Below are 17,651 nucleotides of genomic sequence, written 5' to 3'. Positions count from 1 at the left end.
CTACAAAACATCAATTCTGTATGAAAAATTTCTAAACATTTTACATGTGTAAAATAGACACCATTGAAGAGTTTATCTTAGAAAATATTTTTATTAAAAAGATAAAATTCATATTTTCTGGATATCTTGCGCTGAAATAGAAAATTTAAGTTGAAGGTGTTAAGAATTTTGAATCATTTACAAAATGAAAATAGCAACAATATAAACTGACAAAATTAAATTTTAGAATAATGCAAGATAAAATAATTAATTTAGTAAAATTTTTATGTAGATTTTTTGTTAAATTACTTTTGTTTTCTTTGGAAATTAACATTAACCATTACACACACAATTTGTTTTCAGATCTCTATTTAATAAATTATAGAAATTGTTTACAGATAAGCTATAAAACAATGAATGTTTATGTGTATTAAGCAAACTTATAAATCTAAAAACTTAGTTATGTAATTTAATTTAATCATTAATAAGACATTTTAGTTATTTTATTGATTGGTTTCGGACCTATAAATAACTTAAAAATTATAGCGTAAAATATTTTCGGTACGTTATTATTCATAATTTTCACTGTATTCTTGGAAACAGTTTATTATTTCATCTCCAATGAAAATAATGAATATCCTCCTTTCTCGTATTTTAAATACAGTTGGGAAAGAATAAACAAATTCTTTCCCAATATCTATTATTATTGTATATCAATCTTAAAAAATAATGCAGCGAATTAAAAATAAATAAGCTAAGAAATAATCTCAAAGGTTAGTGTTTCCATTCATCAATAATAATCGAGAATTTCCAATGTTATTTTGTATAAACTTTCGAATCTTGGTAAACAACTTTTATATTAAAACAATTATTAATGTACTATTTTCTGTTCTTAATGTTAACAAATATAGGCTGCATATATCTTGAAATGATATGTGGTTTTGGAATTTCATCTCGTGCAGCACATGCCACTTTCTATAATGAGAAGAAAATCAAATGTCCGTGTCCCTCTGGTTACGTGATGGAGAAAACCCACGCATAGGAGTTAAAAGAAGTGAATTCGTGAGTTTATTATAAGTGAAACTGCATTCATCGATTCACTAACATTTTACAATTTACTTACAATGAGATTACTTTGAGTTAAATATAAATTAATACATTATTATTATACACAGTACTCATTAGCTGCAACTAACATTTCGAAGAACGCTATTCTATAAAATTGGGAAAAATACTTGTTATAATGCTAACTAATACTGTGTTAAATTTTGAATTCACCTAAGCATAGCCAGATTAACTATTAATCAGAATAAGTACGTGTTTAGGGCATTAAGGAAACGGGCACCACAGAAATTTCTCATTGCTTGATTTCCCATGGATCAGTGGCGGATCAGGTACAGTACTTGGCATACCCCAAAGCACATCCTGATTTTGAGGTCTCCTTGATCTAAATACTAAGTAATGCTATCAAATCAATTTATAACTTAATAATAAAAGTCCAATGACGAATTGTATAACTTTCCCGGAAAAAAAGTTAAAACTGTGTAACGCTATCTGTTACGTTTGTTTGATTATGGCAACGAAACACTTGGGCGATGCCTTCCGGGAGGTGTTTTTAAGGGAAACTGGCTCCTACTGTCAGGCATTACAGACGTGGAGAAAATCCGGAAAACTCTACGTACTGTACGACCGAACTCCCAGTGTTCAGGGTATGAAGACCGCTTGGCCACTGGTGGGCATCTACTACGACAGTGTTTTTCAACCTTCTTGAATAAGCGACTCCTTTACAAGTTAAAAAATTCTGTCGACCCCCTAGGGCCATATTAAAACTATGTCAGTGATTTTAAAAACTACGTATTTAATTAAGTTTCTGTTGAGACTTAAAATATCGATCAAAAAGCCAATTGTACTGTAAAATAAACAGACACAGCCTTCTCACTAAGATTGTAGGTTTTTTTTATTGTAGTATAGGACCTACAAACACTTGTCTTTTTCTTTTACCCGCGACCCCCCGTGTAAGGCTTTGTGACCTCCTTGGAGGTCACGATCCACAGGTTAAAAAACACTGTTACGAGATTTTGTTTAAAAAAAATTTTTGTTATTTATTATTATAAAATGGCAAAAACTTAATGTTAAGGGTAGAGATGAGTTTTAGGGGGGAAAAGTTGTAAATGCTAATAACGAGTAAATTTTTCATTTAAGTCCGATCCCACTCAAGATAAGTTATGACACACGACTCACCCACTATCATCCCACGCCCTCGACCTTAACCATCAAAATTTAATAGCATCAATGCTCCTAATACATACCTCCCTGCAAAATTTCAGAAATTTTCGACAAAAGTTACAGGAGTTAATTAATAAGCTTCAAATTGGGTGAACAAAATTATGCAACTCATCAACACACACATTCACTGACATCCGTACATACAGAGAAAAAAAATCCCATACATTTTCGCATTTCTGGACGTTTTAAGGTCCCCAGTCCAAAAATGTAAATATCTAGGGGATCATTTTTTTTTTATTGATCGCCGTACACTTATTCACATAAATGGAAAGTATTGAAATCGCGACAAATCTGACCCTCCGAATTTCTTTCAAATTAATGTTTTGAGACTCCCGAACCCCAAAAAACTGAAAAAATTTTCGTGCGCGTGTGTGTATTTCGTTTGATATTTCAGGATGGGGTTAAGATTAGGAAACGAAATTAGGCACAGTATCTTATATATAAGTGATAACGATGTTATTAAATTTTGTTTGTTAAAGATGGAGGGGGTAAGAAGATAGCGAGATGCAATGCGTCATATCTCGAGAGGTCGAACTTAAGACTTTACTCATTATTAGCATTTATAATAATTTATAAAACGCAACTTTACCCTGAAAATTACGCTTTTTGCCATTTTGTAATAATTAATAATATAAAAAGATTTTTGTAACAAAATATCACAACAGATGGTGCCACATATAATTTTATTTATTATGATTAATGATATAATTTTTTTATTTAAATAAAATATAATAGCCTGGTAATTTACGTAACTCCTTGCTAGATTTATTTTGTAATTAATTTTTATGATCATGAGTGCCCAAGCTTTAATTTTTGGTCGCATAACACCAAGATATTGTGAAACTGAAAAAATTATTATTTTTCCTTTACTTTTTCAGTGCATTTATATGAATAAAAAGCATTTCTTTAATTAAGTTTTAAAAAATATCTTTTATTACCGTATTTTCGCGGAATGACCGGCGTGCCGCATATAAATGAGGAAGACCAGCATACCGGTTAAGCTGCGACTAAAATATAAAATTAATCTGATCTAACAAAACTAGTCGTTAATAAAACGTTAAAGAAAACATTCTTCCGAGTAGGCCTACAATAAAATAGAGGAGAAGGTGGTATTATGGAACACTGCGGGTATTACGGAACCACCCCATTTCGAACTGATAATAAAGGCGAACTGTAGCGGAATGTGGCTGAACTGAACTAGGCAGACATCCATAGCAAGGAGAAAACCCGTTTTACTTCAGTTAAACAGTTGTCCGTATTTAATCAGCAAATTTTTTTTTTTCAAAATTCGCAAGTTTTGAATGCTAAGTGAATTTAATTATTTTTAAAATATAAATCGTGTAGTTGTAGGTTCACTGGTGCATGTATTCCGTTCCAGAGACTTAGGGGTACATATTAATCTGTGTGATTTTCACGTTTTTAAAGTTTGGTGCCGACAGGAATTAAGTTAACCCAAGATGGAGATGCGTGAAATATGGACCCCATTGGTGCTTTTAATATGGAACCCAACTCCCCTGGTGTTCAGTATTACCAACAAATTCAAACCATAAAATAATGTTTTTACGTTTTATTTTATTTATGAAAACATTTTTTTAATTTAAATACTATCTTAACAAGAAATAAAATGTAAGATAACAATCGAAATAAAAATTTTTTTTTCATGAAAAAAAATATCGTCTGCTTACAAAATAGCGAAACTGAGCATGCGCGAAGTGACAGTATCGTCTGGTAAAGTAAATAGTCTACAAGTAAGTTCAAACTTTTATGTTTATTTATTTGAAAAATAACAATAAATGTAGCAGTTGTGATAAATGGGCACACTGTTCTTGTGCCAATATTGAAGTGATGATGACTCTCCTTTTGACTTGCCTGGTTTTAAAGATGACACTGCTTGTCTGTTTGCAGATGATAGTCATGGGGAGGTGTGGGTGCAATGCCTAATGTGCGCTATGTGGGGCACATAAAGATTGTGCTGATGTTGAAACGGAGCATTATATTTGTGATTTTTGTAAATGATTAGCTTCTTTGTACATTTCTTTATTATTGTTATTATTAAATCATTTTTGCGTTAAAATACATTGGAGTAAATGATTTTGTAATTATTTAACATTCTTTGTATTTTCCTATTTGTTTTTGGCTACATTAAAGCATTTTTTGAAAATATACAGTAAGGTTCCATATTACCACCCGATTTTCTCTAAGCCTACTTTCTGACTTTTTGTATAAAAGCCTTCAAAAACCATACTTATAGTTACACTAATGAAAAATCCAATTAGGAACATTTAGTTTAATAGTTACCAGTACTTTTTGCACAAAAAATGTGGATGTAGTTATGATACCTTGTTTACAATTCACTAAAGTGTAATTGGGGTTCCATAATACCACCTTCTCCTCTACTAACATTGCAATTTGACTGATTCAGGAAAATCAGAAAGTTTTCGTTTACAACACAATAAAACAATTAACGACTTTTTAAAAACTTTTCGCTCTGTGGGCACTAAGAAGGCCTCATTTAGCAAGCTTATTATGGGTTCGGCCAGGCCCATAATGGGGCGGCCGGGTGATGAGGGACATATCCAGTCGGATCACCTCCTGAAAATTCATGGGGATTTTTCGACCTGTCCAGATTTAATCCCGGGTCCCCTAGAGCAGTAGGCTGCCACAATTAACGACTTATCGACATTAGTAGTAGTTAATCAGTGTGGGGTGGGCTACACTGACCATCTACCTGTAAGTTGAGATAATATACTGTCAGTTTCTTAAATTTGATATTGTGGCCGTCACCATGTTATGTTATATTTTCCTATATTTTTTTTTGTTATATTAGTATTAGGCTTTCCTTTCTCTTTATCTAAGGGGCCGTCCATAAATTATGTAAGGGCGATTTTGGCCATTCTAGACCCCCACCCACCCCTGTGTAAGAAAAAGTAATATTTTCTTTGATCCCCCTCCTTTTCCCTATCTTACGTAATATTCTGGTATGATTTTATAAAAAGATTTTAACCAAAAAATTTTTTTATAAACCTTAAAAACCTTAGGTTCAAAATATATAATTATTAATTAGTTAATTAATATGTACTATTACTTATAAAAGACTTTAGGTGATCAAATTTAAAAATATAAAAATTTAATGAATTTGAATGAACAATTTATTTTAAGAACTTTATTTTTTAATTATTAACAATATTAATATTATTATTATTATCATTAATCAACGTCAAAATATTTATTTTTATATTAATTTTAATTTTCACAAAAGACGCAAAAAACTTTGCCAGATCGACTAGTTAGTGCACGTGTAAACAGAAAAGTCATACAAAATAAAACAAGAGAGAATAGAGAGAAACCACATTTCGTTGCCATATTGATTACATCTTGTCTAAGGCCAAGAAAATAAACTACATGCTGCTAAAATGTGATAGGTGCACCTGGGGACTAAATAATAAAGCTTATAAAACTCTATATGATGGGGCAATACAACCAATGCTATTTTACGCAGCCTCTGGCTGTGGTCATGTAACTAGTAAAAATTCAGTAGCAAGTAAATTACACTCTCTTCAAAGCCAGTTTGCCACCAGAATTATAAAGTACTGCAGAACTGTTTTTACTAATGCCTCTCTGATACTAGTAGAGCTCCTTCCTTTGCCACTACATATTATAGAAAAGGTTCTAAACTACATCAGAACTACAAACGTCAAGGCTCAACAACGGTCTCTACTCCTATCTACGGCTGTTCATACGCTACCACATTGCAATTACCCTACTCTCTCTGATCATCATTCTGTAAACAAGGTTTTTTGGTGTCATCTGCTTCCTCCGTGGATAATCTTGCAGGCATCAATATCTACACAGATGGGTCCAAAAGCTCCCTTCTTGTCGGCTCAAGTATCTCTATCTTCCTCCAAACTTACATATTTTGCCAAAAATATGTTAGAAGGTACAGATACAACCCATATACCTCCATCTATCAAGCTGAACAAGATGCTGACTACCAAGCTGTTCAGTGGGCCACTTCACTACTAAACAAAACTCTGTCTATCAACATTTATAGTGATTCTGTCTGTCCTGAAAGCTCTATTAAATCCCAATTGCAATAGAATAAAATCGCATATATCCGGCACCATATTAAAAATCTTGTATATAAGATAATTTTTATATTTGTTCCTGGCCATACTGGCGTACTAGGAAATGAAAACGCGAACACTGAAGCTAAGTCAGCTGCAAAGGAAACTGACTCGGACTACACTCACATCCCTCTCTCATGTAGCAGCCTTAAAAATTATATTCATGACAACGCTATGCGAAAGTGGAATCAGTAAAAGTAGTTGAGCAGTAAAACTTGTAGAATAACACGACTTTATTTTCCTACTGTTGAATGTAGGTTCTCATCACTACTTAGCGATTTAATGTTTGCTACTGCTCAACTATTTACTGAGCGTGGTAATTTTAGAAGCTGCCTGGCAATGTATAACCGGCAGAAACTGCTTCTTGCTTTTGCTCTACAGAAAACCTAGACTTCGTTGACCACGTGATTTATCATTGTCCAATTTACAATCGACATACACTTATTCTGAAATTAGAAATCTTTACGCTTGGTTTCAAGTGGCCACGTTCACTTAATAAGCTTGCTCAGAAGCCACTGTTTGATGCTTTTTACAATTATGTTCAAAAAATATGGAAGAAAAGACTATTTATAATTTCTAGTTTTACATTTTACTTTTCACTAAAATCCGAATACTAATTTTATGTTTACTTTGTATCGTGTATTTTGGTTTATGTATTCTTAGTGTTAAACATCAATAGGAGTGGTGCACTTATTCTAATAAAAAACAAGAGAAAGAAACCACTACACGGACTTTCTCCCATAACAAAAAATCTGTAGAGTGTGAATCTGCTAGCGTTATTACTCTATCACGTCAGACGAGACAATGAGCGTTCTTAATAGAAACCACCAAATTGAAGCCGAATTCAAAACGCCACCACTCAACAAGATCAAAAAATAAAAATAAGAATATTACGTAAGACGAGATCTATTACCCTCTACCCCTGAGTAAGAAATTGTAAGAAATCCTTGACCCCCACCCACCCCAAAATACCTTACGTAATTTATGGACAGCCCCTAAAACCATCTAGAACTTTCTTTTCCCTAAACCCTCCTATAATTTTCTTTGTCTGAACCCTTTTTGCCCTTGGGGGGAATTACCCTTTTCGAAGAAATAATGAACAAAGGAGAAGGGAGTGAGGCCCGGAGGCAAAAAGAGCGAGAAAGAATATGAGAAGGAGTGGAGATCTCGAGCAGGCAGGAGCGAACAGAGAGGTGCTCCTACAAATGAAGTGATCTGAGACAAAGCGAACAGAGAGAAAAGAAAAGGGAAGGACTGCAGACGGAAAGTCTACAAGTGAGAGGTGATAAAAGACGACCCAATCTGGAGGACGAAGATTGTAGACGAAAGGTCTACAAAATAAGAAGTGACCTAAGAACAAAAAGTGCAGAATCAGAGAGAGAGATCATCGAGGGGAGGCCTCTTAGTCCGAAGTGTTCTCCAACCAAGGGCTCACCGAACCTAAACCCGGGTGTTTCCACTTCTTTCCTAGTCTATCTCTATATTCTGTATTCTATATTCTTTAGTCATAAGTTAGTGAAAGTTAGTGTAAGTTAGATTAAGTAATTTTGGTCCTCTTCAGGTTTTTGTCGCGTGAGTAATAGACAACTGTTTTCGATGTGTACCATTGAGCACCGGTATACGCGTAAGATTCGACAAATTGTAAAGTTGGGATCAAATAAACGAACCTGTTCAGTGAGGAAAATAATACTTTGTGTCGTGAGACCTTTTTTTTTGTACCCTTTTCGCTCGCGGGATCGCGTACTTCTCACTCTGAACACCACAATATGTTTATTTTTGTGTTTTTGAATCAAATCACAATAAAATACGATTAAAAAGGAATTTCACGAGTATTTTACATTGTTAGAAAGAAGACAAAATGAATAAATTAAACGTATAATCGTAGTTTTTGATGTAATGCTGACAGTTTAAACTGAGATTTTTTCATTAAAACTGTTAATCAGTTACATGTTTAATGAAAAAATCTCGCCATTCGAATTAAAGTTTCTAAACGAAATGTACTTAGAATAATATGATGTATAGTATAAACCAGTGGTCCCCAACCCGCGGACCGTGGATCAAATGGTACCGGGCCGTCCAAGGAACATTAAATTACTGGTATTTCCATTTTATTTACTATGGTGTATTTCTCTCGGCTTTGTGCGACTTTTAATGGACGACGGAACAACGGAATAAACTGGACATAAGAAACACTTCGGGTGTCATTGTCTCCTATTACCCCGGATGGATCCGTCTTGTTGCAAAAAAACAAGCTCAAGGTTCTCATTGATTTAGCGTTCTAGTGTGTTAAAATGTTAAATCACATTATATTCATTTTTTGGTGTAACTGTATTTTATTTTGAAGGCATGTTTAAATACAATTAAATTAAAATTATTAAATTAAATCAATCTAAAATATAAACAATCAACGTCCCTCCTCAGTGGGCCGCGGTAAAATATCAAACGTTGACCGGTCGGCGGCGATAAAAAGGTTGGGGACCTCTGGTATAAACCATATGACGAGCGCACAGAAAAAATTTGCAAAAAACGTTACGAAAATATTCCATCAACTTGCAGACTCAACAAAATTTATTACTTTTATAGAAAAATATTTTAAAGAAAGTCTCCAACGTCGAATACTGTCAGTGAATTGTATATCAATAATATGGTTCTGCAGGGCGCGAAATAGATGGTAGTCAGTTGGCACGAAGTCTGAGTTGTGAGGTGTATGAAACAAAACATCTCAGCCCATACTAGCCATAGTCTCTGAGGTCACCTTTGCTCTGATGTGTTGGCACATTGTCGTGGCGGTATTGGACTTTGTAAACTTTTGGATGCAGTTCTTTGATCTTGGTATTCAAATAGTCTAGTTGTTTAGAGCAGTACTGGTTTAGAGTTATTTCGTGATAGTTACGTTGGTTGAAGCAGCTCAATCATGAATGACACCAAACAAATGCAGATCAAAGTGCCGATAGTGCGGAAGAACTATAGGCACTTTGACATTTGCAACTGCTGGTTTACCTTTGTTCACCCGCGAACGTTTTAACAAATGATTTGCAGATGAAATCGTGAACCTTCGTTGTGTTGTGGCCACTTTCATAGCGATAGAGATATAGCATGTGAATATATTCTTTCGAAAATTTCATATTGTAAGACATTGCTGATGTCTCTGTATTTAATGCAATACGTGATGAGACGCCTTTCGATCACTTATACATACATCGAACATTTTAATATTTTTCTTGTATTCTTATTTGATCACTTATATTCTTATTTGATCACTTATACATACATCGAACATTTTAATATTTTTCTCTAGTCGTTTACAGGAAAAAAAAAATCGAAATGTCTCAATTTTACCTTTACAACCTGATATATACAGTAATGTTTGTCTCTCTCTGTTCTACGATTTTTGATCAATCTTTCCAACCAAACGCCAAATTTTTCATACTTATTCTCCGGGGTTCTGAAGAAAATATCGACTTCCACGAAACCCGGATACTCCACTTACCCCGATTTGATCTCTTCGTTACTTTGTGATAAGCACAACATAACAACATGTTTATCAAAAAGTAAAAATTATAATTTTGTATTTAAAATAAATCACATTAAACCAATAAGATTTGAAACACCAACCTCACAATTACGAAACTGGGGAGCCCCCACCGATTAACCCACAACTCTACAAATAACGGAAATTCTAAAGGTTTTAAACAATTTACAATTTTCGACCTCAATTTTGAGTATTGCATCTTACTGCTTGGCACGTATCAGTCATTGGGGATGCACTATAACCTCACCGAGTTTAAACAAAATCGGTGACCCTAACGCCATGCCGTCTCTTTGTTAGTAAAATCATTTGCGATGATCAATGTATCATCAATTTAAGATTGTTAACCGTTGTATTGCGATTTAGTCTCAGATAAAACATCCAACTAGATTCGCCTGGCCATTTCTATATCGACTCTATAATGCAATTACGTGCTTCTTCTAGAGCAGTGGTTCCCAAACTTTTTTGATTCTCGGCGCCCTTGCTAAATCCAGATTTTCCTAAGGCGTCCTATGCCAAATTCTAATAAGTACAATTTGCGAAATAGCCAATATTTTTTTAAATTAAAGAGTTAGGACATGAAGTAAAAAATAAATAAAACAAGTATTTAAGATAACAAAAAACTGTAATTGAACAAATTCAATTAATTATAACTAGTGGGGTGGATGAGCATATTGATCAGTGCACATTTTCTCAAATCTTGGAATCAAACTGGACACAGCCACCCTCATTTCCTTCTCCACGTTGATTTTCGTGCAATGCCTAGTTTTTATCACAGCGACAGACTCAGCTTCGCACAAATAAGAAGTTGCAAATGGAATTAAGATTTTCTGAGCTTTACCATTTAGAAGGGATGTTCATCTTTTACTGATATCTAACATTCAGTTAATTCCATGCTGCTAAATTTTGTTTTCAACATATTGTTGCATGACAACTCAATATGATTCTCTTCTTCTGCAGCAGTAAATTCAGATGGGGTACTGTCATTAAATGGATCTTGTATCCATGCAAATTTATCGATATTATCATGTTGAAAATATTTTTCAAAACAGGTGATAAGCTGTGATAAATATTCTTCAAAAATAGATTTCATACCTCGAGAGAAACCAACTCCATTAGGTTAAAAACTGTTGCAACAAAGGAAAACATTCTTTTCCTTCGTCTTCGTTTATTTTTCTTTTCCACAGTTTTAATTTTTTTTTTATAAAAACTGAAATTTTCTCAATCGACTTTAAAAGGTGCATGTTGCTTCTCTGCAGGAAGAGATTCAGAACATTCAGCTTTTCAAAAATATCATACAAGTAAGCTAGTTTACCAAAAATTCTTCATTCACAAGGTTTTCGGCATACTTGTGGTCTTCCTCTTTGAGAAAAATATAAATTTCCAGTCGCAGTTCAAACGTACGAGACAAAACATTATCTCGAAAGAGCCAGCGCGAAGTGCTGTACTACAAGAAAGACGTGTGCTCGGATCTCATATTCTCACATAGTTTTTTGAAAAATCTTGACTTCAACGGCCGAGTTTTTATAAAATTTACTACATTGACTACATATTCTAAGGCCCGGTTTAATGTAGGACTCGGATATTTTGATGGGAGTGCTTCCTGTGAACAACGCGATGGATCCACAGTGCATCAGGGTCTTTGCTTCGGAAAAGTGCTTGAAATCCTCCATAACACTCGGACTTAGAACTCGCCATCTTGTAAGATAATAATATGTAAGTTGCAAAGCAATATTAATGCTGTTACTTTTCTTATATGTTTATTATGTATATACAGTTATATTTTTCTTACATATTTATTCAATATATATCGCATATAAAAAATTTCAGAAAAAAAAAAAATTGAAGTTATANTATCTGTAGGGCCTACTGCACAGCTCCAACTTCGGCCTTGCTGGTGATTGCTGGTCTCATGCCGACGCACATTAAGGCGAGGATGGCTATGTGGCTGTGGCACGCCCGCAACCACTCAACAAGCTCCTGTAACAGCTGCAAAGACTTCTTTAGTTTCTTCATCAAGAATGAAAAGGAAGACCTGAAGCGCTACAAGACAGAAAGTAAATCCTACGAACTTAGCAATAGTCAGGAGTACCCATGGCTCCAGGACCGTTCCTCTCAAGTTGAGAATATTGACATTTCCATCTACACCAGTGTTTCTCAACGGGGGCGATATTGCCCCCATGTGGGCGTTTTTCCATGTTGAGAGGGCGATTAGTAACAATTTATATTTTGGGGGCGAAAAACAATTTTCTGGGCGATATAGTAAAACATATTAAGAATAATTAGATATTTTATTTGTTATATCATACAATAATTAAACAAATAACATTATACTAGTCACTAGTTTATTCAATGCAATACGAATTTGGCATTAGCCTTGGCCCTCGGCATCAGAATTTTAAAGTGAAGGGGGCGATACTACGTAATGGTTTTGTTGAAGGGGGCGACGATACATTAGAGGTTGAGAAACCCCAACATAGGGTTTCCCAACATGGGGTCCCACAGGGGGGAAATTCGAAAATGGACTTGTCTAGAGTTTAAGTTAATTAACCGTATAGCTGCTGTATATATTAGGGGGGTATAAGAATTTTAGAAAGGCTTTTAGGTGGGAAACACCTAAAAGCCTTTCTAAAAGGGTTGGGAAACACTGCTCTAGTTTCATTGAGTCTTTTAAGACATTTACTTTGGACGTGTAGTCGCTGCAATCGAGTCTTGATCTAACGTGGCTGCAGTTAAGCCTAATTTGATTTATTCTGAAAGAGGTTTTTATTTATTTCTTAATGGTTCTAAATAATAGTATTAATAAACCGCTAACAGTCCGTGTGAGTATTTGACAATGAAGATGTAATATATCATCGATTTTAATTTTGATTGATTTCAGTTACGTAATCGAATTCACGTTAAGACTACTTTTAGTCCTAAGTATGGACACGGTGAGCTTTTTACCGAACAGAAACGTAGAATCTTTTTTGTTTTAGTGATTTTTTATTATTTCGTATCGTTAGCGGAATAAAAGTAACGTTGCTCAAAGAGTAAGTGTTTTGTGTATATTAGTGTTTATTCTAACTTGCTAACGTAATGAATCTTAATGTAACCGATATTTTTACTTTAATGTGTAAGAACTAAGTATTATTTACTTTGCTACTAATACGTATTTTATTAGGTGTGACTATATAATTTCTTGATTTATTTTTTTTAAATTATTGACGATATTTGTTGGCGAATCGTGTTATTTTCAATAACCGGTGTTATCTTAAAATTTTTAAATAATACATGGAAAAATTTATCAGGAGAAATATATATTTAATATTTATAAAATGTAAGTTTATGTGTTATAAAATATGTTGTGATATTGTAGTTCTTAAATGTAAAATTTGATAAAGGACAGCATTAAAATAACAGTGAAGAACACATTAATATCAGGTGTTATAATTGATCGTTAAAAACTTTAGGATCATTCATTTGAGAGTAACACGTGCCTATTTCAAGATAAGTAAGAATAAAGGCTGAAAGAGAGAGCTTTAATTTTAATCATAAAGATATGAACAATAATGAACTTGAGTTTTAATTGTTTGTGTTTATAGATGAAGTACCGAATGATTAATTCTTCGCTTATTTCCAAACTTGGTCTATGTCATAGCCAATATTTTTTTAAATTAAAGAGTTAGGATGTGAAGTAAAAAATAAATAAAACAAGNGGCTATATAGTGGATATATAGTGTAACTGTGGTATTACAATAAGTGAAAAACAATACATACAAGAAGCAGGTATGTGCGTTAACGGTGATGAACGAAGACCGTTTTTTGCCCCCCAAAATATAAATTGTTACTAATCGCCCTCTCAACATGGAAAAACGCCCACATGGGGGCAATATCGCCCCCGTTGAGAAACACTGGTGTAGATGGAAATGTCAATATTCTCAACTTGAGAGGAACGGTCCTGGAGCCATGGGTACTCCTGACTATTGCTAAGTTCGTAGGATTTACTTTCTGTCTTGTAGCGCTTCAGGTCTTCCTTTTCATTCTTGATGAAGAAACTAAAGAAGTCTTTGCAGCTGTTACAGGAGCTTGTTGAGTGGTTGCGGGCGTGCCACAGCCACATAGCCATCCTCGCCTTAATGTGCGTCGGCATGAGACCAGCAATCACCAGCAAGGCCGAAGTTGGAGCTGTGCAGTAGGCCCTACAGATACACAGGGCGGCGATCCGTTGAGCTTTTAGTTTTCGCTAAATATACACATTTTTTGTTGCTGAGGCCCAAATTGGTGTAGCGCATAAAAGGATAGGCTCGATAGCGCCAAGATAGATATGGTGCCTTGTAGCCAACATCCCAGGTGTTTTTGGCAATGCTCAAGAGAGCGTTTGAGTCTTCGAACGGATACACTCGATAAGTATTCCGACAATTTTTTGTTCATATTTTATATCGATCATTTCAAACAAATTATACGTGTTTTGGAAATATTCGGAGTGAAATTAATCTAGATTTGATTAATTTTATGGAAGAAAACCTCTCAAGTAGCCGTACCCCCTAAACAGCACAAGTGCCGTCTAACCAGTAACCAAATAACAGCACCAACGGCCTAATAAATCGGCCAGGACGCCGGCCGAAAGTTGGCCAACAACGGTCACGATAACGAATGATCTAAGAAACAAAAAATAACATTTTTTATATCAAACAAGACGGTATATAGAGCCGAAAACAACGGTGCATATAGCGAAAAAGTACGACAAGGAATAAACGAGATACATATGATCGTTTATCAACCACGTGGTCGCGACCAAAAAGGGCCGCAATTCCCGAAAAATATACCGATTTTAAAAAAATAAAACGGTGTTTGAAAGCGCACGTGTTAAGCAGTAAAATAATATGTGAAACACTCACCAGTGACAAAAATTCGCAGAGAAAATGCTTTCGAAAATCAGAGCACATACGAAGCACACTCTGTCCCACGCCAGCTAGAGGCGAATCTCAATATTATACTACAAATGTTACATACCTTCGTTTCACCGTCGATGTAGAAACGTCTAAATTAAGCTCCATTCTATGAAGTAGAAGCTGTTTTAAACGGACTCGCCTCACTGCTGCTTCAGAGGTGAGCGTCCTCTTCCTCGGTTGTCTTTCTCGCACGGCCCGGCGCCTTTCCCGGCGACACAGAACCTGTGTCCCGGTGCAATCAGAGCCGGCCCTACCACAGGGCGAACAGAGCAGCCGCTCCAGCCGCTAAGTCCAGGCGGCCGGGTGGCCGAGCGGTCAAGGTGGCAGCCTACCGCTCTGGGGACCCGGGCTCGAATCCGAATGGGTCGAAAAATCCCCAGGAATTTTTCGGGGGGTGGTCCGTTCGGATATGTCGGACCCCGTCCCTCACCACCCGGCAGCCCCATTGTGGGCCTGGCCGAACTCATAATGGGCTTGCAAAAAGAGGCCCTCTTAGTGCCCACAGGGCGGAAAGAGTTAACCTTTTTATAGCCGTCCACAGCGGGCTAGATGATCGCTTAATTAACTCCTTTGAGACATTCCAGTTTTTGATATTAATGTACAGTCGATCCCCCTATAAGATCATTGATTTTTCCGTTTTATCTGAATTACATGTTGTACGAGTCACTTAGATTTTACAAATATGTGAGCCGTTCACAGCCCGGCACACGTATTTGTAAAATCTAAGTGACTCGTACAACATGTAATTCAGATAAATCGGAAAAATCAATGATCTTATAGGGGGATCGACTGTACATTAATATCAAAAACTGGAATGTCTCAAAGGAGTTAATTAAGCGATCATCTAGCCCGCTGTGGACGGCTATAAAAAGGTTAACTCTTTCCGCCCTGTGGGCACTAAGAGGGCCTCTTTTTGCAAGCCCATTATGAGTTCGGCCAGGCCCACAATGGGGCTGCCGGGTGGTGAGGGACGGGGTCCGACATATCCGAACGGACCACCCCCCGAAAAATTCCTGGGGATTTTTCGACCCATTCGGATTCGAGCCCGGGTCCCCAGAGCGGTAGGCTGCCACCTTGACCGCTCGGCCACCCGGCCGCCTGGACTTAGCGGCTGGAGCGGCTGCTCTGTTCGCCCTGTGGTAGGGCCGGCTCTGATTGCACCGGGACACAGGTTCTGTGTCGCCGGGAAAGGCGCCGGGCCGTGCGAGAAAGACAACCGAGGAAGAGGACGCTCACCTCTGAAGCAGCAGTGAGGCGAGTCCGTTTAAAACAGCTTCTACTTCATAGAATGGAGCTTAATTTAGACGTTTCTACATCGACGGTGAAACGAAGGTATGTAACATTTGTAGTATAATATTGAGATTCGCCTCTAGCTGGCGTGGGACAGAGTGTGCTTCGTATGTGCTCTGATTTTCGAAAGCATTTTCTCTGCGAATTTTTGTCACTGGTGAGTGTTTCACATATTATTTTACTGCTTAACACGTGCGCTTTCAAACACCGTTTTATTTTTTTAAAATCGGTATATTTTTCGGGAATTGCGGCCCTTTTTGGTCGTGACCACGTGGTTGATAAACGATCATATGTATCTCGTTTATTCCTTGTCGTACTTTTTCGCTATATGCACCGTTGTTTTCGGCTCTATATACCGTCTTGTTTGATATAAAAAATGTTATTTTTTGTTTCTTAGATCATTCGTTATCGTGACCGTTGTTGGCCAACTTTCGGCCGGCGTCCTGGCCGATTTATTAGGCCGTTGGTGCTGTTATTTGGTTACTGGTTAGACGGCACTTGTGCTGTTTAGGGGGTACGGCTACTTGAGAGGTTTTCTTCCATAAAATTAATCAAATCTAGATTAATTTCACTCCGAATATTTCCAAAACACGTATAATTTGTTTGAAATGATCGATATAAAATATGAACAAAAAATTGTCGGAATACTTATCGAGTGTATCCGTTCGAAGACTCAAACGCTCTCTTGAGCATTGCCAAAAACACCTGGGATGTTGGCTACAAGGCACCATATCTATCTTGGCGCTATCGAGCCTATCCTTTTATGCGCTACACCAATTTGGGCCTCAGCAACAAAAAATGTGTATATTTAGCGAAAACTAAAAGCTCAACGGATCGCCGCCCTGTGTATCTGTAGGGCCTACCGCACAGCTCCAACTTCGGCCTTGCTGGTGATTGCTGGTCTCATGCCGACGCACATTAAGGCGAGGATGGCTATGTGGCTGTGGCACGCCCGCAACCACTCAACAAGCTCCTGTAACAGCTGCAAAGACTTCTTTAGTTTCTTCATCAAGAATGAAAAGGAAGACCTGAAGCGCTACAAGACAGAAAGTAAATCCTACGAACTTAGCAATAGTCAGGAGTACCCATGGCTCCAGGACCGTTCCTCTCAAGTTGAGAATATTGACATTTCCATCTACACCAGTGTTTCTCAACGGGGGCGATATTGCCCCCATGTGGGCGTTTTTCCATGTTGAGAGGGCGATTAGTAACAATTTATATTTTGGGGGCGAAAAACAATTTTCTGGGCGATATAGTAAAACATATTAAGAATAATTAGATATTTTATTTGTTATATCATACAATAATTAAACAAATAACATTATACTAGTCACTAGTTTATTCAATGCAATATGAATTTGGCATTAGCCTTGGCCCTCGGCATCAGAATTTTAAAGTGAAGGGGGCGATACTACGTAATGGTTTTGTTGAAGGGGGCGACGATACATTAGAGGTTGAGAAACCCCAACATAGGGTTTCCCAACATGGGGTCCCACAGGGGGGAAATTC

At 36.4% G+C, this 17,651-nt stretch overlaps 1 protein-coding gene across 1 annotated transcript in view; it reads left to right on the top strand.

The window, feature by feature from the left end:
• The first annotated feature begins 12,625 nt into the window (after window positions 1–12,625).
• The window catches only part of LOC111627666 (ubiquitin carboxyl-terminal hydrolase 36-like), a 30,309-nt gene continuing 25,283 nt past the window's right edge, over window positions 12,626–17,651 (top strand). Inside the window, exon 1 of the mRNA XM_023371270.1 lies at window positions 12,626–12,950. The gene's annotated coding sequence lies outside the window, so the exon portion shown is untranslated. The remainder of the gene's footprint in view (window positions 12,951–17,651) is intronic.

This window comes from Centruroides sculpturatus, unplaced genomic scaffold, assembly GCF_000671375.1.
Source record: "Centruroides sculpturatus isolate CEXI.00-Female unplaced genomic scaffold, Cexi_2.0 scaffold255, whole genome shotgun sequence".
In the NCBI taxonomy this organism is placed as follows: domain Eukaryota; kingdom Metazoa; phylum Arthropoda; class Arachnida; order Scorpiones; family Buthidae; genus Centruroides; species Centruroides sculpturatus.
Note: the sequence above shows the minus strand (reverse complement) of the source record. Positions and strands in the feature narration are given on the sequence as shown.